This window comes from Oryctolagus cuniculus, chromosome 3, assembly GCF_051225735.1.
Source record: "Oryctolagus cuniculus isolate XC-2025 breed Fujian yellow rabbit chromosome 3, ASM5122573v1, whole genome shotgun sequence".
NCBI lineage: Eukaryota > Metazoa > Chordata > Mammalia > Lagomorpha > Leporidae > Oryctolagus > Oryctolagus cuniculus.
The window spans coordinates 75,219,845-75,241,972 of NC_142869.1; the positions used below are offsets into that span (position 1 = coordinate 75,219,845).

The 22,128-nt window shown below is 36.4% G+C and overlaps 1 protein-coding gene and 1 non-coding gene across 8 annotated transcripts in view; both read left to right on the forward strand.

Annotated features, from left to right (window-relative positions):
- Positions 1-22,128, forward strand: part of LOC100009591 (sodium channel protein type 1 subunit alpha) — a 161,567-nt gene that overhangs the window by 28,949 nt on the left and 110,490 nt on the right. The gene's annotated exons all lie outside the window — the stretch shown is intronic.
- On the forward strand, positions 9,939-10,045 carry LOC127491863 (U6 spliceosomal RNA). Its single transcript, XR_007920796.1, has one exon. It is a non-coding gene; the product is annotated as a U6 spliceosomal RNA (small nuclear RNA).

Consider the following 22,128-nt stretch of genomic DNA (forward strand, 5'->3'; position numbering starts at 1 on the left):
TGTTAAGTAATACCAGTAAATACTCATTGAAGAAAATTAGCCCACAATAAGAAGAAGACAATGAGGATGAGAGGAGCATTCAGAGAGAAGATGATTTTACAAAAATAATTTTAAGGAGAAAATGTTTTTAAAACAAAAATCTGGCCGGCGCCGCGGCTCACTAGGCTAATCCTCCGCCTAGCGGCGCCGGCACACCGGGTTCTAGTCCCGGTCGGGGCGCCGGATTCTGTCCCGGTTGCTCCTCTTCCAGGCCAGCCCTCTGCTGTGGTCAGGGAATGCAGTGGAGGATGGCACAGGTGCTTGGGCCCTGCACCCGCATGGGAGACCAGGAAAAGCACCTGGCTCCTGGCTCCTGCCATCGGATCAGCGCGGTGCGCCGGCCGCAGCGCGCCGGCCGCGGCGGCCATTGGAGGGTGAACCAACGGCAAAGGAAGACCTTTCTCTCTGTCTCTCTCTCACTGTCCACTCTGCCTGTCAAAAAAAAAAAAAAAAAAAAAATCTAAATGAGATGAGGGACCAATCAGTCTTAGGGTAGAGAAGAGCCTTTGAGGCGGAGGGAAGAGAGAAGGCACAAAGTCTGCAAGGCATACAGTACTTAACCCAAGGAAGGGTGCCTGCCTGCTGAGAGATCTCTGAGTCCAGGAAACGGAAGGAGCTGGGCCCTAACAGGTGGCTACCCAAGAATATGGAATCTTGGTGGTTGGGCTAAGTTCTAATTGCCTTTGTTTTTTATGAAAAACAAACAACAAGCCTAGGTGGTATGTTGAGAAAATATAAGTCTTATATTTAGTGTTAAGAAGATACTAGGTTTACAAGAAAAAACTTAAACCACTTACATTCACACAGAAAATAATTAACAATTTGTAAATTTCTTTGAGAAATACTATAGTTTCTAGAACATTGTGAAATTAGCTCAAAAACTGTTGAAAAGACACTATTTAGTGAAAAAAGATCTCTTTGAATGAGATTATTGGTTAGAATGACTTAAAAAACTATCAGTAAAATGTAACCCCAAGTCACCCAGGCAGTCTTTCTTGCATTTCAGCATGTTCCCATTGAAATAACTACATGGGAGAGGTCCAGGCAGGAAGAGAACTTTAGGATAGAAAGAAGGGTTTTACTCCTATAATGGCCAGGACACAGAAGCTACTGAGAGGTGTTTGAACACACCATTATTTGCAAATGAGTGCCTATGAATATGACCTCAAAAAATTTGGTAAAATATTTTTGGTAAAACTTTATTGTTATAGCTTTATTCCTTCAAAACTCACATTCTAGCTGCTTACCGCCTTGTATTTTCTACTTGCTCCACCCCCCTTCCCTTTAGACATTGTTGTTCTCAAGAAGCATGCATAAGCTTTCCTTTTAACTTAGCCTGAGCCTTGTGATGGTGAAAAGTTCTTCCCTCTCATCCTGTTTCTCCTTTGGTGCTCTATTTACAACATGGGCTTTAATTTTGATAAAGTGTCTACATCTGTCAGCTTTTTCTTTTGTCACTTTGCTTTTATTGTCAAACATAAGAAGTCACTAACTAACCTGAGGTCATGAAAAATGTATTCCTGTTTCATTCCCTTCAGTCATTACAGCTTTGGTTCTCACATTTAAGTCTGTCATCCACTTGGAGTGATGTTTTTGTATATAATTTGAGGCAAAAGCCAGCTTCATTCTCTTACTTATTGATAAGTAGTTGTTCCAGCATCATTTGTTGAAAAAAACTATTCTTTCCTCATTGAATTTTCTTAGTAATTTTGTTAACCATGTGTCTATGATTTTGACATCTATTATTCCTTATATTTATTTTGGTATTACCTATTTCTTAGCAATACATTTTTAAAGAAAACATCAGTGAGATTCTTCCTTCTTGAGAACCCTAATAAATATAAAGTGTGAGAGAACTTTCCCATATACCCATAAATGTTAAACACTCTTTTAGTCCTAGTTTATGTCAATTTTCTCACTATTATTGAGAATATGTTCATTTATGACTCCACTGGAAATAAAGGAGATAATGACTGCATTTTGGTTATGAGCTAATAGTTTTTAAAGATTTATTTTTATTTATTTGAAAGATAGAAAAAAAGAAAGGGAGAGAGAGGGAGGATATGAATTTTCTACCCACTGGTTCACTCCCCAAATGGTCAAAATGGCCAGGGATGGGTCAGGCTGAAGCCAGGAGCGAGGAGATTCATCTGGGTCTCCGACATGGATGCAAGAGCCAAGGGACTTGGAGTATCCTCTGCTGCTTTCCCAGGCACACCAACAGAACCTGGGGCTCAAACAGGCACCCATGTGGGACACCGGCATCACAGGCCATGGCCTAACCTGCTATGCCACAATGCCAGCCCTGAGATAGTAGTTCTATAGAAAGACTATTAGTTATTTCCAAAAATCTCTACTACATTGCACATGCTCTTTTGAACTTATACAAACATGCTTGTGTTTCACAAATACCATTAGTGAACTATTGAACCTGAGGTTGAGGGGTGGTCGTCGTAGCTGCCTTGGGTTGTGAGGCTTTCACAGCAGAAGTTCCTTTCTCATTTTTCTGTAGACTGAGAGTCTGTGAGCTCAGTGTGGGTCAGTGTGCTTTCTTCTGAGACCCTTCACTATGGCCTATTGGTGTTCTCATCACTGTGTCCTTGTGAAAATGTATCCCTGAGATATCCTTTTGAGTTCAAATTTCTCACTCTCATAAGGACATCAATCATACTACATGGGAACCCATGATAAAGGCCTCCTTTAAATTAATTACCTCGTTGAAGGCCTTATCTCCAAACACAGCAGAATTCCGAGGAACTGAGGGTTAACCCTTCAACATACCAATTTTGAGGAAGACACAACAGAACTTTATAGTTGTCTTTGGCCGCACTTATGATTAAAATGATAAACAAAAATCTGTCATTTTAATTTTTGATTAACTTGTTCTAGAAATGGATTTTGGGTATTCATATCCACTTCCCATTGAATACCAAGAAGTTGTCTGCATATGGCTTAATATTTTAATATTTTGATAAACGAATTAATTAGGTCTTTCTTTAAAGAAGCATGATGAATGACAAAGTGGACAGAAGCAAAGTCATGGTAACTTTGGTTCCAATGCTGTGACCATAATGTAATGTGTACACCCATGCTGTATGATAAGAATTAACATGCTTATTTGTTTCAGTGACAAAAAGTAACAAAAGGGCCATAAAAACTGGGAATCATGGAGAATTTATGTGCAAAGAATCTCAAAGTGATTAAATAATTGAAACTGAACCAAGTTAGTTTAAGTATAAAAGTAATGACTTGGAAAGATATGGTTCACAGAGTTTTGGGGTAACTGAAATCTAGCCTGGAAGTGATAGGAGCAAAGAAATCTGTGACAGCAGGGAGCTGAAATATTTTTATGTGGTTTCTGTAAGGTGCTGTTATCTGCTAGGAGGAATCAGGTTGAAAGTTATCAGGTTGCTTTTTTTTTTTTATTTGACATTCATGGCTAACACTGAAATTCCAGGGCCTGAGCATCTGCTTAGTCAAGTTTGAGCTACAAAACTGATCCTTCTATGTATTGTTTTGCATATAGGAAAAGTGATTCCACTCAAAGAAAATTGCAAACTAAAAATAATCTACATGTAATACCTTTGGAGAATGGTTAAATGAGTCATGGTCTGGGGCAATCGTTCAGTCTACTGGTTAAGACAGGGGCATCTCACAGTAGAATACCTGAGTTTGCTTCCTCCAGCTCCTGGTTCCTGCTTCCTGCTAGTGCAGGTCCTGGGATGCAAGGATAATGGTTCAAGTAATTGGGTTCCTGAAACTCACATGGAAGACATGGATTAAATAATTCCTGCTCTTGAGTTTTGGTTCTAGCCATGGACTGTTGTGGGCATTCGGAGAGAATTTGGCTCTGTCTCCCTTTCTCTTTGTTTGTCTACTTCTGAAATAAATTCAATTTTTTGAAAAAATATCATGAACTATTCAAACAATGAGAAAGTGTAGTGTCATTAAAGTATCATTTCAAATAATATTTAATTTTACAAAAATTGCTTAGGATATGATAGGACATTAAAAAGGACCATATAAACATGTATATCTACTATGTTCCTAATTCTGAAAACAAAAACATGATTTGTCTACAAAAAAAGAAGAGAAATGAATTATTTAGTTTGAAAAGGATTTCTTTTTCTTCTTCACAAATTTTGTTTTAAAAAAATAGAATATTTTTTCCTATTTTTTCTTATAACAAAACTAATAATTCTCATTACACAAAATACATTGGGAGCACAAAATAGGAAAGATGATAAGGTAACAGAATTCTATACAACAAAATTATCAATATTAGTCAAATGCTTTGTTTTTTTTTTTTTTGGTGTGTATGTATAAAAACAATCTCTAAAATAAACGTGTGTTGCTTTAAAAGTTAGAGTAGATGTGGAAATTTGGTGCAATGCTTAAGAAGCAACTTGGGACATCTCCATCTAGTATTGCAAAACCTGGGATTCAGCCCTGATTCTGCTTCTGATTCTAGTTTCTCGCTCATGTGCACCCAGGGAGGCAGCAGGTATTGATTCCCACTTCTTGGGTCCTTGCAGGTGGGACCTTTCCTGGCTTTGGGCTGGTCCCAGCTGTTATGGGCAGTGGGGAGTGAACCAGTAGATGTGAACTCTCTATCCCTCTCTTCGTATAAAATAAATAGCATAAACTTTGAAAAAAAATTAAACTGGGTATATCTATTCTTCTAAAAACATATTCATCATATTCATATTCACTAACCACAATAGTAAACTCAGTGTACAGTTATTGAGAAAAAAGTTGAATGCTTAAATATTCCTCCCCCCTGGAATATGAAAAATATTAGGGCTAAAACCTTCAATAATAAATGCACAACATTTTGATAATTTATAAAAACAGAAAAGCTTTGGGAGGGAGTCTTAGCCAAAATTGGGTTTGAATTTTCAGTTATTATGAAAGTTGTGTTATATGGTATCCTAACTGCTCTCTTTAGAATTCAGCAACACTTGACAATAATTATTTTGTGTTACGGAGTGCCTGTATTTTGCAATGGATTGTTTTCATAAATATCGACATTTGTGAAATTGAGATTACTATAAAATAAACAGATAAAAATCACTTGCAAATATTGACACAGTATCTTTATAAAGTTTCAAACTGCCTAAAATCAAGTTAAACAAATTGGCAAAATCAAGTTATAAGATTATCAAAGGTTGACAAGAATAAGTGAACAGTATATGTGATTGAGTCAGAGGTGGCAGGGTGGCAGGTAATTACTAGGATATGTTGCATTTGGAAATGTGAAGTTAGTTATGTTAAAAGTAAGAATTTTGTGTGAGTAGGAATAGATTATGAATGATATAACAGATAAAAATATCTAGATTATTTTTAAAGAAATATGAATAATTTAAAAATTAAAGAAAATTGAATAAAGAAATGAAAGCAGTGCTCAGAGTTTTCAATTATATATTCACAAAAGAGAGAAATTAAGAAAATTCTGTCACATAAATATTTCAAGCTAAGAAATTCAGTGGATTTGAAAATCCTGGAAAGAGTTACTTTGAGACTGGACAAATGTTACTAGGCAGCAGTTTGGATATTATCCTGGAATGTGATATGCCATTAAAAAAGTCTAGTGGTGTTTTGAGCTGTGTATCTCAGTGTGTTGGTATAAAAACAGAACAATAGAGTTTCCAGATCTAGAATGTCATAATTTCTATACTTTCTGGACCCTGACATTTCAGGTTTCAGATGGTTTGAAGAATCTGAAAGATTGTATATCCATATTTAAGAAATTTCAGGAGTAATCAACATGTATGAATGAATGAAACAGTGCCTTTTGAGGAAGTTTCAAAAAGCAAGTTTAAACACAGGTAGGAAGAATCTAAATAGAAATCAGTAAGCAAAGGAAAAGAAAGTAGGACATTGTCTTTATAGAACTCTGGAAAAAGAGAGTGGAAAGCCAATTGCCTATGGGCAATTCCTATTTTATTCTCCCTTATTCTCATATTCTTTCCTCTCTTGGCATTTTGTTTTACCCTCTATTTTTGCATAATCTTCATTTCTAACTTTTCCTCCACTCAGTGAGTTATCTAAATATATCTGCATTGTGATCTTTTTAGAACACTCATAGTCTTTGATGTGTACAAAATTTAATCCAGAAACTAGAAAATTATTGTGATTTTAACAGTTTTTTTCAAAGTATGGTCCACAAAATCTCATGTATACCCTTGAGAATATTTAGGGAGTCCATCAGGTCAAAATTAATTACATAATATAAAAAATTACCTTTTTCATTGTGCTGTTTTTTGTACGTATGATATAAAAACAATTGAAACTCCTAACTTTAACACACACAAAACAGTGACACTAAACTATACTGGTAGGCAATGTATTCTTCACTATATTTCACTTCCAGGAAAAACAGATGAGTAAAAAAATAAGAAAGAAATAAATAAAATGGAAGTTCAGTTACACTAAAGAAATATCTTCGATGAAACAGGAAAAATTAAATTGATTTCATCTATACCCTCAAGTATACATATTTTTTAATATTTTGCATGCAGAAATAGAAAGTATGGATGAAAGGCATCTGCCACACAGTAAAATACAATGATGATTATGTAAAAAAAAAATGTATCAGTACAGTTGCTTGGAGTGCAAGCTGAACTCCCTGCATTTCCATAGAACATTATTCTTACTTGAAAGAAAGTACAATTGTGACAAAACAGACTTAGGTGATGAACAAATAACTTCCTGAAAATGAAAGAAGAGGAATAATAACTTCAGAAAATTAATGGGCAATATTTGTTGCAAATGACAAAATTTGACCTTTTAATAGAAAATTGGCAAATATATATTGCCATTAGGAGCTTAAGAGCTTCATCATTCTTCTGATGTCATTAATGGTATATTAACAGATAATGAAAGTATTTTATGTGTTTTGCAGTATTGACATATTCATTGAGATTATTGTAATACAAGTAGCTGAGTCCTTCAAGTTATGCTGCATAGAAAAAATATTTGTCACAATATACAAGTTAGTAAATTTTGTGTTATGACCTGCTCATGTCATCAGTTTAGTTCGTATGTTCAAGTAAATTGAATAAAAAATTGTTACAAAATATATCTGAAGTCTATGAAATACAAATATTTGGACTTTCATCTTGCCTTGAATGAACCAATGTAAGAATTTTCTATTATTCTTTTCCTAAATTGCCACAATCCCCTATCCCCAATTAGAACTTCCACATTGCCAGCAGTGAATTTCTAGAATGTACCTCAAACTTTTATTGTTGAAAAGTGTTAAATCTTCAGGATGGCTGGCTTCTGGGAACTATCTATATTCATCTATTACTCATTGTATAATGTTTTAAAAAGTATCCAAGTATTATCTTTCTAGAGCTATAAATATAAATATTATTATTGAAAAATTAGACTACTTAGAAAAGTATAAATAAAAAATTATATTTATAATCTCACAATGTTATAGGATTTTTCCCACAGTAACAAATTGTTACTAGGATTGGACGTATGGCACAGTGAGTTAAGCTGCTTCTTGAGATGACCCTGTCCCATATGGGAGTGACTTATTCAAATTCCAACTACTCTACTTCTAGATCAACTTCCTGCTAATTTGCATCTTGGGAGGTAGTAGGTACTTGGACCCCTGCAACCCATGTGTGAGAACTAGATGGAGTTCCAGTTTCTTGCCTTCAGCCTGGTCTAGTTCTGGCTGTTGACTATCTAGGGGGTAAAATAGCATATGAGAGATAGAAGATCTCTCTCTCCCCTTTTCTCCCTCTTTCTCTCTATACTCCCCCTCACTCTACCTCTCAAATTAAAAAATGAATAGAGATTAAAAATAAGTTATTATTTTTAATACTTAATATTTTATGCTAAACCATTGTGTTTGAATAATGAAATTCCTATGGTGTTTTCAATTTCATTTTGTATGTCACATCTTAAACAATTTTTCTTGACATTCAAAAATATAGTTTTAGCCAGCACCGCGGCTCACTAGGCTAATCCTCTGCCTGCAGCGCCGGCACTCCAGGTTCTAGTCCTGGTTGGGGTGCCAGTTCTGTCCCAGTTGCTCCTCTTCCAGTCCAGCTCTCTGCTGTGGCTCAGGAAGGCAGTGGAGGATGGCCCAAGTGCTTGGGCCCCGCACCCACATGGGAGACCAGGAGGAAGCACCTGGCTCCTGGCTTCGGATCGGCACAGCGCGCCGGCTGTAGCAGCCATTTGGGGGATGAATCAATGGAAAAAAGAAGACTTTCTCTCTGTCTCTCTCACTGTCTAACTCTGCCTGTAATATATATATATATATATATATATATATTAAGTTTTAATAATTTCAAAATATTCCAGCAGATTTTTAAATGTATTTAATTAAATATTAAAATTTTCTATAGTCATGGAAATTTTATCTCATTCTATGTTGGGTAATTATTTTGGAGGTAACAGCACATTAGATACTATTAGTAATCATAATTTGTTTTATAAACAGTCTCGCATAAATATTTTCTTTTTTTCTTCTTTAAATTCCTTCTTATTTATTTGGAAGATAGACAGAGAAGACAGGCAGGCAGAGCTACCCTCTATTGTTTCATTCCACAATTGCATATGCAACAGCTGGGGCTGGGCCAAACTGAAACCAGGAGGCTGGAACTCCATCAAGGTCTCCCATATGTGTGGCAGTGATCCAAGGACTTTAGCCATCACCAGCCTCCTCCCATGGTGCACATTAGCAGGAACCTAGAATTTAGAATTGAGCCAGAACTTGAACCCAGGCACTCTGAGATATGGGTTTCCCAAAATGTGTCTTAATGGCTGAGCCAAAGGCCCAACCCAGTGTATGCTTTTTTGATAAGGAAATAATACTTAGCACAGTCTATGTAGTGCAAACAATAATTAACACTTAAACCTGGAGGAAATGATTCAGGTGCATATTTTAATGCAGTGGACTTTTTCTCTTCATCTTTTATTCTCCTTCCTGGTACTTACTGGGCAAAGAGAGCATAGTTAGGGTTTGACTCACTACTTTGGGTCACGTTCTCATCTTCTTCCCATTTGTTCAAAATATACCACTTTGGGCTAGTATGTTTATATTCCTGAACTTCTTCCTACATTAAGGAATAGAGACAGAAATTGATATAAGTATATAACTATTTTATAGCTATCTGAAGATCATTGCATCATCTAACTTATATCTGATTTTTTATGTGTCACTTTCCAGCAACATATAGTTCTCAGATTCCTTGATATGAAGTTTTTAAGGGATTTATAATATCCAATAAATCTGTCATTAATGAGCCTATTGAGTAATACAAAATTTGGAACATAGTTAAGAAAGTAGAAATAGGTTGAAGGTTCTTATCTATTCTTCACATATGAGTGGAATATGTGTAGTTATTATTAAAAGTGAATGATTAGTCTCCTCCATGAGGAGGAGACATCACATTGTGGCCCAAATCAGGTAACAGCACAATGTTAAAAACTACTTTAATTATCATCATATCTCAAAGAATAGTAATTCACATCCTCTGGCAATAACCTTAATGTATACATTTAATTCCCAGAGAATAACTTGCAATTTCACAGCTTTTACAGTTGCTATTATTTTCAAGGTCACCTGAAATAACCTGGAAGATGTACTTTCTCTCCAAAATGTGGACGTAGTAATAGCCAGCACTCATCTTTCTTCTTCATATGCAGAGCTATACTTCTGAGCAGCTGCCGGTCCCCTAGGTCCCTTCCAGAGTCGGGGAAATGGGCCTGTCCCTGTTCTAGAGTGGGTTGATTTGTGTAGGGTTGATTCCTTTGCCTTTGCCAATGATCAGATTAACCTTGGGGCAATGACCTCATGCTCACTGTGAAAAATGAGGGAAGTTGGCCATGGGACTTCTGGAAAAACATAGTTGTCACCTAAGAAAAAGTCCCAGGTGCTCGCTTCGGCAGCACATATACTAAAATTAGAATGATACAGAGAAGATTAGCATGGCCCCTGTGCAAGGATGACACGCAAATTCATGAAGCGTTCCATTTTTTTTTTTTTTTTTTTTAAGTCCCAGGATGGTAAGTTCTGAGTAGCGTCTATCTGGAGGTGGGAGCCTATAGCTGCCGTAGCCATCCTGGTCAGCCATCACTGAAACTATCCTAGTGGAACAGAGGCAGGAACACAAAGTGTGGGTCCTTGGTGCAATTAGTGAGACATAAGTTAACCAACCCTGAAGCCTCCCTGTCCTTCAGTCTTTCTCACTTGATGCCATTTTTTAAAAAGATTTATTTATGTATTTGAAAGGTAGAGTTACAGAAAGAAAGAGGGAACTGGAAAAGCAGAGAGAGAAAGCCTCCCACTGCTGGCTCACTCCCCAAATGGCTACAATGACCAGAGATGGGCTGGGCTGAAGCCAGGAACTAGGAGCTACATTGGGTCTCCCACAGAGGTTCAGGGGCCCAAGCAATTGGGCCATCTTCTGCTGCTTTCCTAGGTGTGTTGCCAGGTAGCTGGATTGGAAGTGGAGCAGCTGGGACTTAAATTGTCACCCACATGGGAAACTGGCACTGCATGCAGTGGCTGAACTTGCTGTGCCACAGCTCTGACTCCACTTTATGCCATTTAAAGTCGAGAACTTTCTAACCAATAAAACAGTTGGCTAATTTACATATAAATTTAATGCAACATAGTACAATCTAAAATAATTTAAAATTATAATAAGCCTATTATTCCATATTATTTTTATGATTGGCCATATACTGGATTCTCATTGTAGTAAAAACTGGGAGGAAATGTTCAACCAATATGTTATTTTAGCTATTGTAGTAACTCTCATGGTTACTGATCCTTGGAGTAGAACAGTCAGGAAGCTGGTCAAGGCAAGAAATAATTTGCTCATTCTTTCTTTCACTTAGTAGTCACTCATTCAATAAATATGTATTGAATCCTTACTATGTATAAGGTGCCAAAATGTATACTCAAATATTTAGATTTTAGATAAATATAAGCCAGATACTGCTTCTTTTTACAATACAAGGTTTGACACTGAATATATGGGGCTTTTCTCCCTGCCCCCCACTAGTTCTCTGACACTTGTTGAGTGTTCTTCAATTCAATTCAGTTCAGTTCAGTTCAATTTTTCAATTCAATTCAATTCTGATATTGTATAATTGGAATTATCATGAGGTCCTAGAAACTAGTAACTTGGTCTCATAAGACTGCTTCTACTTCAGACATCAGCTGCAAATTTTAGATCTCCAGTATTTCTCACTGATGAACTACAAATAAGGGGTGACCACTACCTCCTTGAGTTCAGTAATTTGCTAGAATAGCTCGCATAATTCAAGAAAATAGCTTACTTATTATTTCCAGGTTTTTTTATTTTTTCATAAAGAAACAATCTTACACCTCAGGGACAGTCAAATGGAAGAAATCCAGGCAAGCTATAGGTAGGAGGGTTTTTATGGCCACTCCAAATCATTGACCATTGGTAGCTAATGCAATCTCAAGCCACTTTCCCTTCCCTTAAGTTAACAGGTGGGACTGAAATCAATCCTCTGAGCTTTCTTGTGACTACCCCTGACCCTGAAGCTGTCTGGGGTTCCCCCAGTCACTAATCATCTTATATGAATACAAAAGAATCTCAATTCTCAGGAAATTCCAAGAATCACAGAGGCTGCTGTGTCGGGAGCTGGGAATAAGTCCAATTATTAAAACAAAATGATGCTCCTATCACCACTATCACTGTCACAAGGGTTTCAGAGCTCTGTGTCAGGAATCAGAATGAAAACCATATGTATTTTATTATTACATAAAACATCACAAATATATAAAAAATGAAAAGGTGTAATTCATTACCTCTTTTAGACTCTGTGTACTATATCTAGCCTCAGTATTATTGATTTTAAGAAAATCAGTCTTCTTACTTATATGTACTAGTCTCTTAATGACAATTTAGTAGTGAGCCTGTTGGTTAGGATATGATTCAAAATTCCAACTTAAATTGTGGAACAAAGATTTTTTCCCCTATGTAATGCTCATCATTACAACAAGAGTAATTAACATACATTCTAAGAAAAAATCATTTTTGACTTTAGGTGAAAGCAAAATTACAAAATGAAACATCTTTGTCAATCAAATGCTCTAGTTATTGCCATCATTTCTGTAAAATTCTTCAGTTCTTCAAATATTTTATAAACCAAACAAGTTACTTTGGTTCATAAACTAAAAACCAAAGGAATCAAAATATTGTCATTCATTATGTGATCATCATTGTGATATTAGGTCCTTGAATAGCTCAATATTTTTAATATATTTACACTCATATAACTGAGATTATAATCTCATTTTAGAAAATGTCCATTGAGCTGTAAAGAAACCTAATTCCCATTTTTAGTCACTCTCCATTCCCTAGGCAACTACAACTTTCTGTTGGACAATGTTTGCCTTCTGTGGACATTTCATATGAATGAAGTCATGTAATAAGTCATCTTTTACATTTACTTCTTTTGCTTAACATTTTTGAGGTTCATCCATTTTGCCACACATATCACTACTTCATTCCTTTTAATTTCCTAATAGTATCTAGTTGTTTGATATAACACATTATATTTATACTTTTACTCAGTTAATGGACATGAGGAAGGCTTCCTGTTTTTGTATTTTTCGTTTTTTTTTTTTGCAGTTATGAATAATGCCACTGTGATCATTCTTGTATAGTTCTTCATGTGATGTGCTTTTATTTAACTTGGTTAGACATCTAGGAGTAAAATTGCTGAAACATATAATAAATCTATGTGTAACATTGTGAAAACCTGCCAAAGTGGTTTCTACAGTGCCTACACCATTTTGCATTCCTACCAGCAATTTATGAGAGCTCCAATTTTTCTACATCATCACCAACATTTGGTATTGTCTCACTTTTTTAAATTGTAGTGACTACTGTGTAACGTAGCATCTCAGTTGGGTTTTGATTTGCATTTTCCTCATGACTAATGCTAGAAGAGCATCTTTGGATATGATACTGAACTTTAACATATCTTTTTTGTAAATGTCTATCCAAATCCCTTCCTACTTTTAAATTTGTGTTCCTTGTCTTCTTATCATTGACTTGTAAGAGTTCTTTTAAATATATGTGCTGGATATAATCCCTCAGCAGATACATGATTTGCAAATATTTTCTCCTTTTATATGAGTTGTCATCACTTTCTTGATATTACCTTTTAAAGTTCAAATTATTTTGATGAAGTACAATTGATCAATTTTTTCCTTGGATCACTGTGCTAAGAAACCTATATATAATCTAAATTCATTTTATTCAGTTTTAAAAAATTAATAATTTGAGCTCTTACATTTAACTCTATGATTAATTTTGACATCATGTATGTTATTATATATGGGCCCAAATTCTTCCTTTTATATATGAATATCTCCTTTATTAGCACCAAATTGTGGCAAAATTAATTGACCAGGGTAGTAGTTGTTAATCATAGATGAATTGATACAAAAATTGTTTTCCAATTTGTGTTATTTTAATATTTATTAAAAATGAATTAGAATAAACACCATGATACATTATATATCACATGTCAAGATATAATAAAAGTATTTCATCATTGTAAAATTGACATTTTCCTACAAATCACATCAGTTTCACTATATGATGTCCAATACTATAAAATGTTCTGGATTTTAGCTTTTGATTTTTGTTATAGCTATTGAATTTTGAACTATTATATTTTATATGTCAACCTCTTCTAACATGGCATCTGTAAATCCAAATACTTTTAGAATATTTTTATCAAAGTATCAACTTTTCTATTTCTATTATGGATAAGGCAATTTATATTGTATAGTAAAGAATAAAAAGGTGATTAATGCTCTCTAGGTACTTAGTATGTGGTTTCTATATCCTGATTTTATTCCAGACCAATATTGGTGGCTACAAGTTCTTTTGTTCAGTTAATATTATTGATTTTCAATTTTTTTTATTTTGTAGTGGCAAATGCTTAATGTCCTGTTATTATTCATGGAAAAGAATTGGCTGGGTGTAACTTAAATCATCTTCTCAATTAACTTCATGGAATATGGCAGTTTGCTAATGAGAATTAAATATAGTCTAGCATTTCCATTTAGAAATAAAAATTGGGAATTCATTGGGTGAAATGTACCTAATCACATCTGTATTTCAAGTGTTTTGTTCACTATTGAATTACTCATAAAATAGATTTCATAGGGATTCATTGTTTTGGGCTAAGGTGAGCCAAATGAAATAGATTTAAACTGTTTTCATATGATCAAGTGTTTTATGTAATAAATAATGTGACAGGTTCCAACAAAATGTAGCTATACATGTGGAAGTTTTAAGACATATGAAGTCCACAGTTAATAAATTTGTTGGCCAAGTATGAGTTTTTCACTTCTATGTCATAAGTCTTGAATTACATACAGGGCTGTTGATAACCCTGCTAATTAAATTTGTGTCCTCATTTTTAACCTTAAGATCTTTGGCCAAAGGAAGAAACCCTGGAGAAAAAGATTTTTTTTAAAAAAAATATGTATTTATTTATTTGAAAGGCAGTGTTGCAGAGAGACAAAGATGGCTGGGGCTGGGCCAGGCCCAAGCAAGGATCCTGGAACCCTATCCAAGCCTCTCATGTGGGTAGCAGGGACCTACATACTTGAGCCATCTCCACTGTTTTTTCAGGTGTATTAGCAGAGAACTGGATAAGAAGTGGAGCAGCTGGGACTCAAACCATTGTCTATATGGGATGCTGGCATCACTGGCAGTGGCTTAAACCACTGCACCACAATGCCCCACACCTTGTATAATAGATTTTAAAATTACACTTAGAAATTTTAGTTCGAGAATTAAAAAAAAAAAAAACACAGCCAGTTTCTGAGTTTATTGACTCCGGAATCTTTTTACAGTGAAAATATTTATCATGTTTTGAAGAAATCCCACTGGATAAGGGCAAGGTATCCTAGAAATTGCTATAAAACACTAAATTAATAAAACTGCACATTCTTTCTTCTATAGCAAAAATCCTAAAATATAAGATGTAAGATATAAACTATTGCCCTCAGGACTTCATTGAGTTTATTTGAGACACCAGAAACAAGATGTGAAAGTCTCTCATTTCATTTCAGAATTGCTCTCCCACAAACAATTATTTTCTGTTATTTTTACTCCCTGAGGGAGTACTTTCTCACGACCATGTTGTTAATTGTTTCCTTTCTTTCAAGCACTGCTATTTCCTATAAGCAGCACTGGGATAAGACAAAGTGGTCAATTCATTTCGAAGATGAGAAAACTTTGTATAAAGCCTACTGGCCAAGAAATATCAGTTGAACATCTCATACGTAAAATGTACCTTGATTTCAGTTGAAGAGAGATTATTCTGAGAGGATGAAATATGGAATATTGCGTTAAATCTACACATTGTAGATGAAGAGAGAGCTTAAGAGAGGGGAAATGATGTTATCTGCCAGTAAGGATCTGCCTTCTGAATCATTTCTTCTTCTTTTGTATAAACTTCTCAATTTCTATGTCTTCAAACCCACAGTCTTCTCATGGATCTTGATCCTTAGCTCATTTTCTGTACCATCTAATAAGATATCTTTATTAGACTTTGCTTCTCCCTCTGCCAACTGTAGCATCTTGTCCTTTTAGTCATAGTAAAGACTCTCAGTCAGTCACTGTCTCCATTTTTCATTGCCCACTTACTTTTTAAGCCAAAACAATTATCCTTATAAGTTTAGCTTCCTATATTCACTATGATTAAGGGTAATCATGTTAGTAATTCAGTGGACTCTGTGTTCCTGCTTACAGTGTTATGCTTCATATTGGACAGGAATCATCATTATCTCTTTCTTATTTTCTATTTCATGATTTTTCTTCTAGAACATGGGGATGACTTCTTTTCCTTTCTGTAAAGATTAGCAGTTATTGATAGTGTGTAGCTTCATCACTTTCCTTAGAAAGTATTGGCAAATCTGTTCCCATCTGTTTATAATTCTTTTCTCTACCAATAAATACACCAATCATATTAACAGACTAAGTTGAGATTTATTTCAAGCCACTCACTCATTCTTTCCTTCAGAAGATATTTATAAGCATAGTGTCAGGCACTACACCATAAGCAAAGATACAGTTCCAGGTAAATTCGATAGAATGGAAAGAACCTAGGGCTGGTGTTGGACAAATCGGTGCTCATATGTCAACTCTAGCTGTCCACAGTATCATGTTGGTTAGCGTTCTTTTTTTCTGACTTTTGTTTTCTCATTTACAGAATATTGATAATTATTTGTATAAGCAAATTGTATTGATAAAGTCTGAGGTTGTGTTGGTCAAGTAGATCATACAATGTTTGGCACTGAGTAGATATTCTTAAATACTGTTAGCATTCTGTTTTGGTAGTTTTTCCTAAGTAACTAAAAATACTAGTTTCACATATTTCCAATGTCCTTAGAACTTTTCCTTTGTCTTCCTGGTGAATTTTCATTCACGTTAGAAAACCCATCTAAACTCTCCCTGACTTAGCAGGCTTCTCCTAGCAACATTTCTGCTCTCTGTCCTGTTCTGAAAGAATTGATCACGTCATCTTCTGAGTTTCTTCTCTCTCTCAAAGATAACTAGCCATTGTGCTTATACAATGTTAGAATCTGTGGTTATTCAAGTGTGTCTTTCCAAGTGGACTGCACTGCTCCAAATATATCCCCAAACCCAAATTCTTGGATCCTGGTAAACAGATCAATAGTTGTTTAATTTTTTGAAAATTTTTAAGAAGTTATGTAAAAGTTCATCCCTTGGTATACTCACAAAATGCCCACAGGACTCGGGCCAAAGCCAGAAGCTGGAATTACAATGTGGATCTCCCAAGTGAGTGAGAGGAGCTCAATTACTTAAGTCATCAGTGCTGCCTCCCAGGGTCTGCACTGACAAGAGTCTGGACCTGGAGCAGGGAATCAAATTCAGACACTCCAGTGTGGGATGTGGGTATCTTAACTGCCTGACTGAACACCTGGTTCCATTAACTGTTTATTCTTAACCAGAATGGAAATATGCCCTAAGGTACAAAAATCTTGCTTTATTCTTGAGGTAGACAGTTCAAATATTGCTGAAAATTTAATTTTTTTTCTTTTTTTAAGATTTATTTATTTATTTGAAAGAGTTACAAAGAGAGTGGGATACAGAGAGAGATAAAAAGAAATCTTCCAGCCTGTGCAGTGGCTCAATAGGCTAATCCTCTGCCTGCAGCGCTGGCACACCAGGTTCTAGTCCCGGTCGGGGTGCCGGATTCTGTCCCGGTTGCTCCTCTTCCAGTCCAGCTCTCTGCTGTGGCCCGGGAGTGCAGTGGAGGATGGCCCAAGTGCTTGAGCCCTGCACCCACATGGGAGACCAGGAGAAACACCTGGCTCCTGGCTTCGGATCAGCGCGGTGCGCCGGCCGCAGCATGCTGACCATGGCGGCCATTGGAGGGTGAACCAACAGCAAAGGAAGACCTTTCTATCTGTCTCTCTCTCTCACTGTCCACTCTGCCTGTCAAAAAAAAAAAAAAAAAAAAAAAAAAAAAGAAGAACACCTTCCATCTGCTGGTTCACTCCCCAGATGGTCACAATGACAACGGGTGGGCCAGGCCAAAGCCAGGAGCTCCTTCTGGATCTTGAACCAGTGTCCATATGGGATGCTGGTGCCGCTGGCAGCAGCTTTACTCACTATGCCACCACACCAGCCCAATTTGTTGAATTTTTTTTCTATATCTGTTACATCTAAATAATAATGATATAAAATGTATTCATAATTAATACATTATCTAATTAATTCTTCATATACATTGCAAACAAAACCTCTGATTCTATGGCTTCTAACTGCTAACATGTACATCTTTCATTTTAAATGATCAGATGGTTAACACATTTTCTCTAGTGACAGCTATAAGTCACTCTTCAAACTTCATCTTTAAATTGCCCAATACAAGGTATGGCATTGTGGTATAGAGAGATAAGCTGTTGCCTGATAAGCTGGCATCCCATATCAGAGAACCAGTTTGAGTCCTAGCACCTCTGGTTCCAATCCTGCTCCCTCCTAATGTGCCTGGGAAAGCAGTAGAGATTGTTCATGTTCTTGGGTCCCTGCCACTCATGTGAGAAACAAAGGGAGCTCCGGGCATCTTGCTCCATCCTGGACCAGCCCTGACCTTTATGGCTACTTAGGGGAGTGATCAGTGGATGAAGGCTACTCTCTGCCTCAATCAATCTGGCATTCAAATAAATAAATAAATAATTTTTTAAAAATTACCAAATACATGACCACTATTCAATCTTAAATTGAGCAACTCTTTAGTCTCATTGTGATACTTTTTAAAAAATTCATTGATTCAGATAAGCACAGTAAGATCATTTCATCATTTGTTATATTGTTAAAAACAAATACTTCTTAGTTATGTCACTGTTTTAAATTCCTTTTTTTAAAAGATTCATTTATTTATTATTTGAAAGGCAGAGTTACAGAGAGGCAGAAGCTGAGAGAGAGAGAGAGAAAGGTCCTCCATCTGCTGGTTCACTCCTCAAATGGATGCAATGGCCAGAGCTGGGCTGATCCAAAGCCAGGAACCAGGACCTTCTTTTGGGTCTCACACATGGGTTCAGGAGCCCGAGGACTTGGGCCATCTTCCACTGCTTTCCCAAGCTATAGCAGAGAGCTGTATCAGATATGGAGCAGCCGGGACTTGAACCAGCACTCATATGGGATGCTGGCACTGCAGGCGGCAGCTTTACCTGCTACGCCACAGCATGGGTAGCAAAGCTTCTTACCTTTGAACAGATTTGACCAATTAACAATTGGCCAGCCAGATTGCTATTTAGTCTTGTGGTGGTTCTCATTATGGACATTAATATATTACTTTTTTGCTGTTATTTGGGGGTAGGATCATTTAGATACTTAAACATCATTTGTGAGCCATGCAAAATTATCAGCTTAAACATTAGCCTGCTATAGAATTATTGAATTTTGAGTCCTGCCTGCAGTTTCCTTGCCAGGGCCAGAACAAATAATGGCACATGGCTTATGCAACAAACAGGTCAGACATTCCTCAACCTTGGATTGTACCAATATATATTTTTTTTAATTTTTAAATTTCATTGCCCTAGAATGTACAAACGGGAAAAATGTTTGGTTGGAAAATAGTTTTAGCATTCAAGCATACAAATTAACTTATTGGCTTTTGTAGTCATAAATGTGAAAAATAAAATAGGATCTTTCATGGAACTTTCATAAATGAGAGCCTTAAGAGTTATTTGTACCCCATGTTTACAACAGCTCAATCCATAATAGCTAAAATAAAAAATCAACCCAGATATCCATCAACTGTTGGCTGGATAAAATAATTGTAGTATATTTACGTGATAGAATATTACTCAGCCATAAAAAAGTATGAAATCCTGTCTTTCACTACAAAATTGATGTAATTGGAGACCATTATACTTGGTGAAATAAACCTGTCACCAAATGACAAATATCATATGTTTTCCCTGTGGTAACTAATATACAGAATACAGAAAAATGCATATGAGTAAACTTGACATTTTGAGATTTTATTTTTTTTTTTTGACAGGCAGAGTTAGACAGTGAGAGAGAAAGACAGAGAGAAAGGTCTTCCTTTTTCCATTGGTTCACCCCCAAAATGGTCTCTACGGCCGGCGCGCTGCGCCGATTTGAAGCCAGGAGCCAGGTGCTTCCTGATCTCCCATGCAGGTGCAGGCACGCAAGCACTTGGGCCATCCTGCACTGCCTTCCAGGGCCACAGCAGAGAGCTGGACTGGAAGAGGAAAAACCGGAACAGAATCTGGTGCCCCATCCGGGACTAGAAACTGGGGTGCCGGCGCCACAGGCGGAGGATTAGCCTAGCGAGCCATGGCACCAGCTGATTATTTTTATAGCCTTTGTCTATACTCTTGAGGAACAATGGTTCCTCTAGTTAGTAGTTATTGAATTCTTTATTTAATGGAAAGTTAAGCTTATGATGACAAAGTAAATTGAAAGTGTGTCAATGCAAATAATTTAAAGAATAATAAGAAAGAGGGAAGATAAGAGAGGGTGTGAGGGAGGGAACAAAAGTAGGGTGGGAAGTATCATGTTTTATAACTGTATATATGAAATATATGAAATGTGTTCCTTTTGTGTAAATAAAACATTTTTCAAAATTTGTAAAAGCCCATATTTACATTGCTAATTCAAAATATATGATTTCCTAATTTAATATTAAGCCTGCACACACCCAGACACGTGTACATATCTACCATATCTACATACTTAAATCCATATATATCTAATTCTAGTGATCTGTTATAAATGAAATTAAGAAAAAATCATAATCTAAAAGATACACATTGTGCACAAATATATCTGTAATGAAATCCATTTATCTACAAATAAGCTTTCTAATTCTATAGTCTTCTTGAACACAACCTCAAATCAAGAATTAAGTACAATGGTGTTTGAACATACCAAATAACTTTTCATATCCCTTGTTTCAAATTAAAGCCTAAATATTAGCACATCTAGAAATGTTTAATAGATTTCCATTTAAGTCAGATCTATGCAGATACCTTTTATTACATTCTCAAATGCCAATTAGGAGGAGCAAATAAAATGGGACTAAAGGATGAGATAGGGATACAGATTCCCAGAAGTAGATATCCCCGTCTAAGTAAGAAGAGAACAGAATTTAAGGTTAATCCTTGTACATTTGTAAGTTGTTAAATAAGGTAGAAAATTATGGAAATACTTTCAGATTTCCATCAGTAATGGGTAATACACAGAATGTTGTTAATTCTCGTGGTAAATGATAGGAAAAGTAATTTGGTGGTCTGTATTTAAGAAAAGTGATAATCACATCAATGGTCCCCAGTGGTTCACACTCAGTCTATCCATATCCTGGTGTGGTTCCCCTTACATTGGCTCTGACTTGTCTAGTTGCCATACTTTGACCAACAGGACAATAACAAATATGCAAGAACTTGACAAGTGTTTTCACAATGAGATTGTCCCTCCTCCTGCCCTTAAACCTCCATGTGAAGAAACCCAAGGTTGTCTAATGGAGAATTAGACCATGTGTAACAGATACAAATACTTGCAAATAAAGTGTACAGACCCAATGGCCCCAAGCCAACCCACCAGCTGAGTGATGTCACTTGAATGAGCTAAGGGAGATAAGAAAGGAACCACACAGTTGGATCTAGCCCGAACTAGTGGCCCACAAAATGGTGAGTTAATAAAATTCTTGGCCGGCGCCGTGGCTCAATAGGCTAATCCTCTACCTAGCGGCGCCGGCACACCGGGTTCTAGTCCTGGTTGGGGCGCCGGATTCTGTCCCGGTTGCCCCTCTTCCAGGCCAGCTCTCTGCTGTGGCCTGGGAAGGCAGTGGAGGATGGCCCAACTGCTTGGGCCCTGCACCCCATGGGAGACCAGGATAAGTACCTGTCTCCTGGCTTCGGATCAGCGCAGTGCACCGGATGCAGTGCGCCGGCCGTGGCGGCCATTGGAGGGTGAACCAATGGCAAAGGAAGACCTTTCTCTCTGTCTCTCTCTCTCACTATCCACTCTGCCTGTCAAAAAAAAAAAAAAAATTCTTGATGTTTTAAGCCACTGAAAAATAATTTTAGACATCTTCCTTAATGCCTGTAAATTTCTACAAAAGCAAAAATTCATTTATATGTTGAAATTAATAGTCATCTAAAACTATATAGAATAAAAATCACTGTGAAGGGGCCATTGTTGTGGCACAGCAGGTTAGGGATGGACCCATTTCATATTGAAGTGCCTGAGATTAAGTCTCACCTCCACTTCTGATTCATCTTCCTGCTAATGGAACTGAGAGGCAGCAGATAAAGAACTAAGCATTTGAGTCCTTGCCATCTACATGGTGAATCCATATAGAATTCCTGGATCCTGACTTGGGACAGATTCAGTGCCAACTGTTGTAAGCATTTAAGAAACAAAGCAGGAGATGAAAAAACTCTTCCCCACCTCTGTTGCTCTGAATTTTAAATAAGTAAAAATAAACTTACAAATATAATTTTATAAAACCACTATAATACTATGAATAGAAATTATGTCAGACCAATTTAAGTTT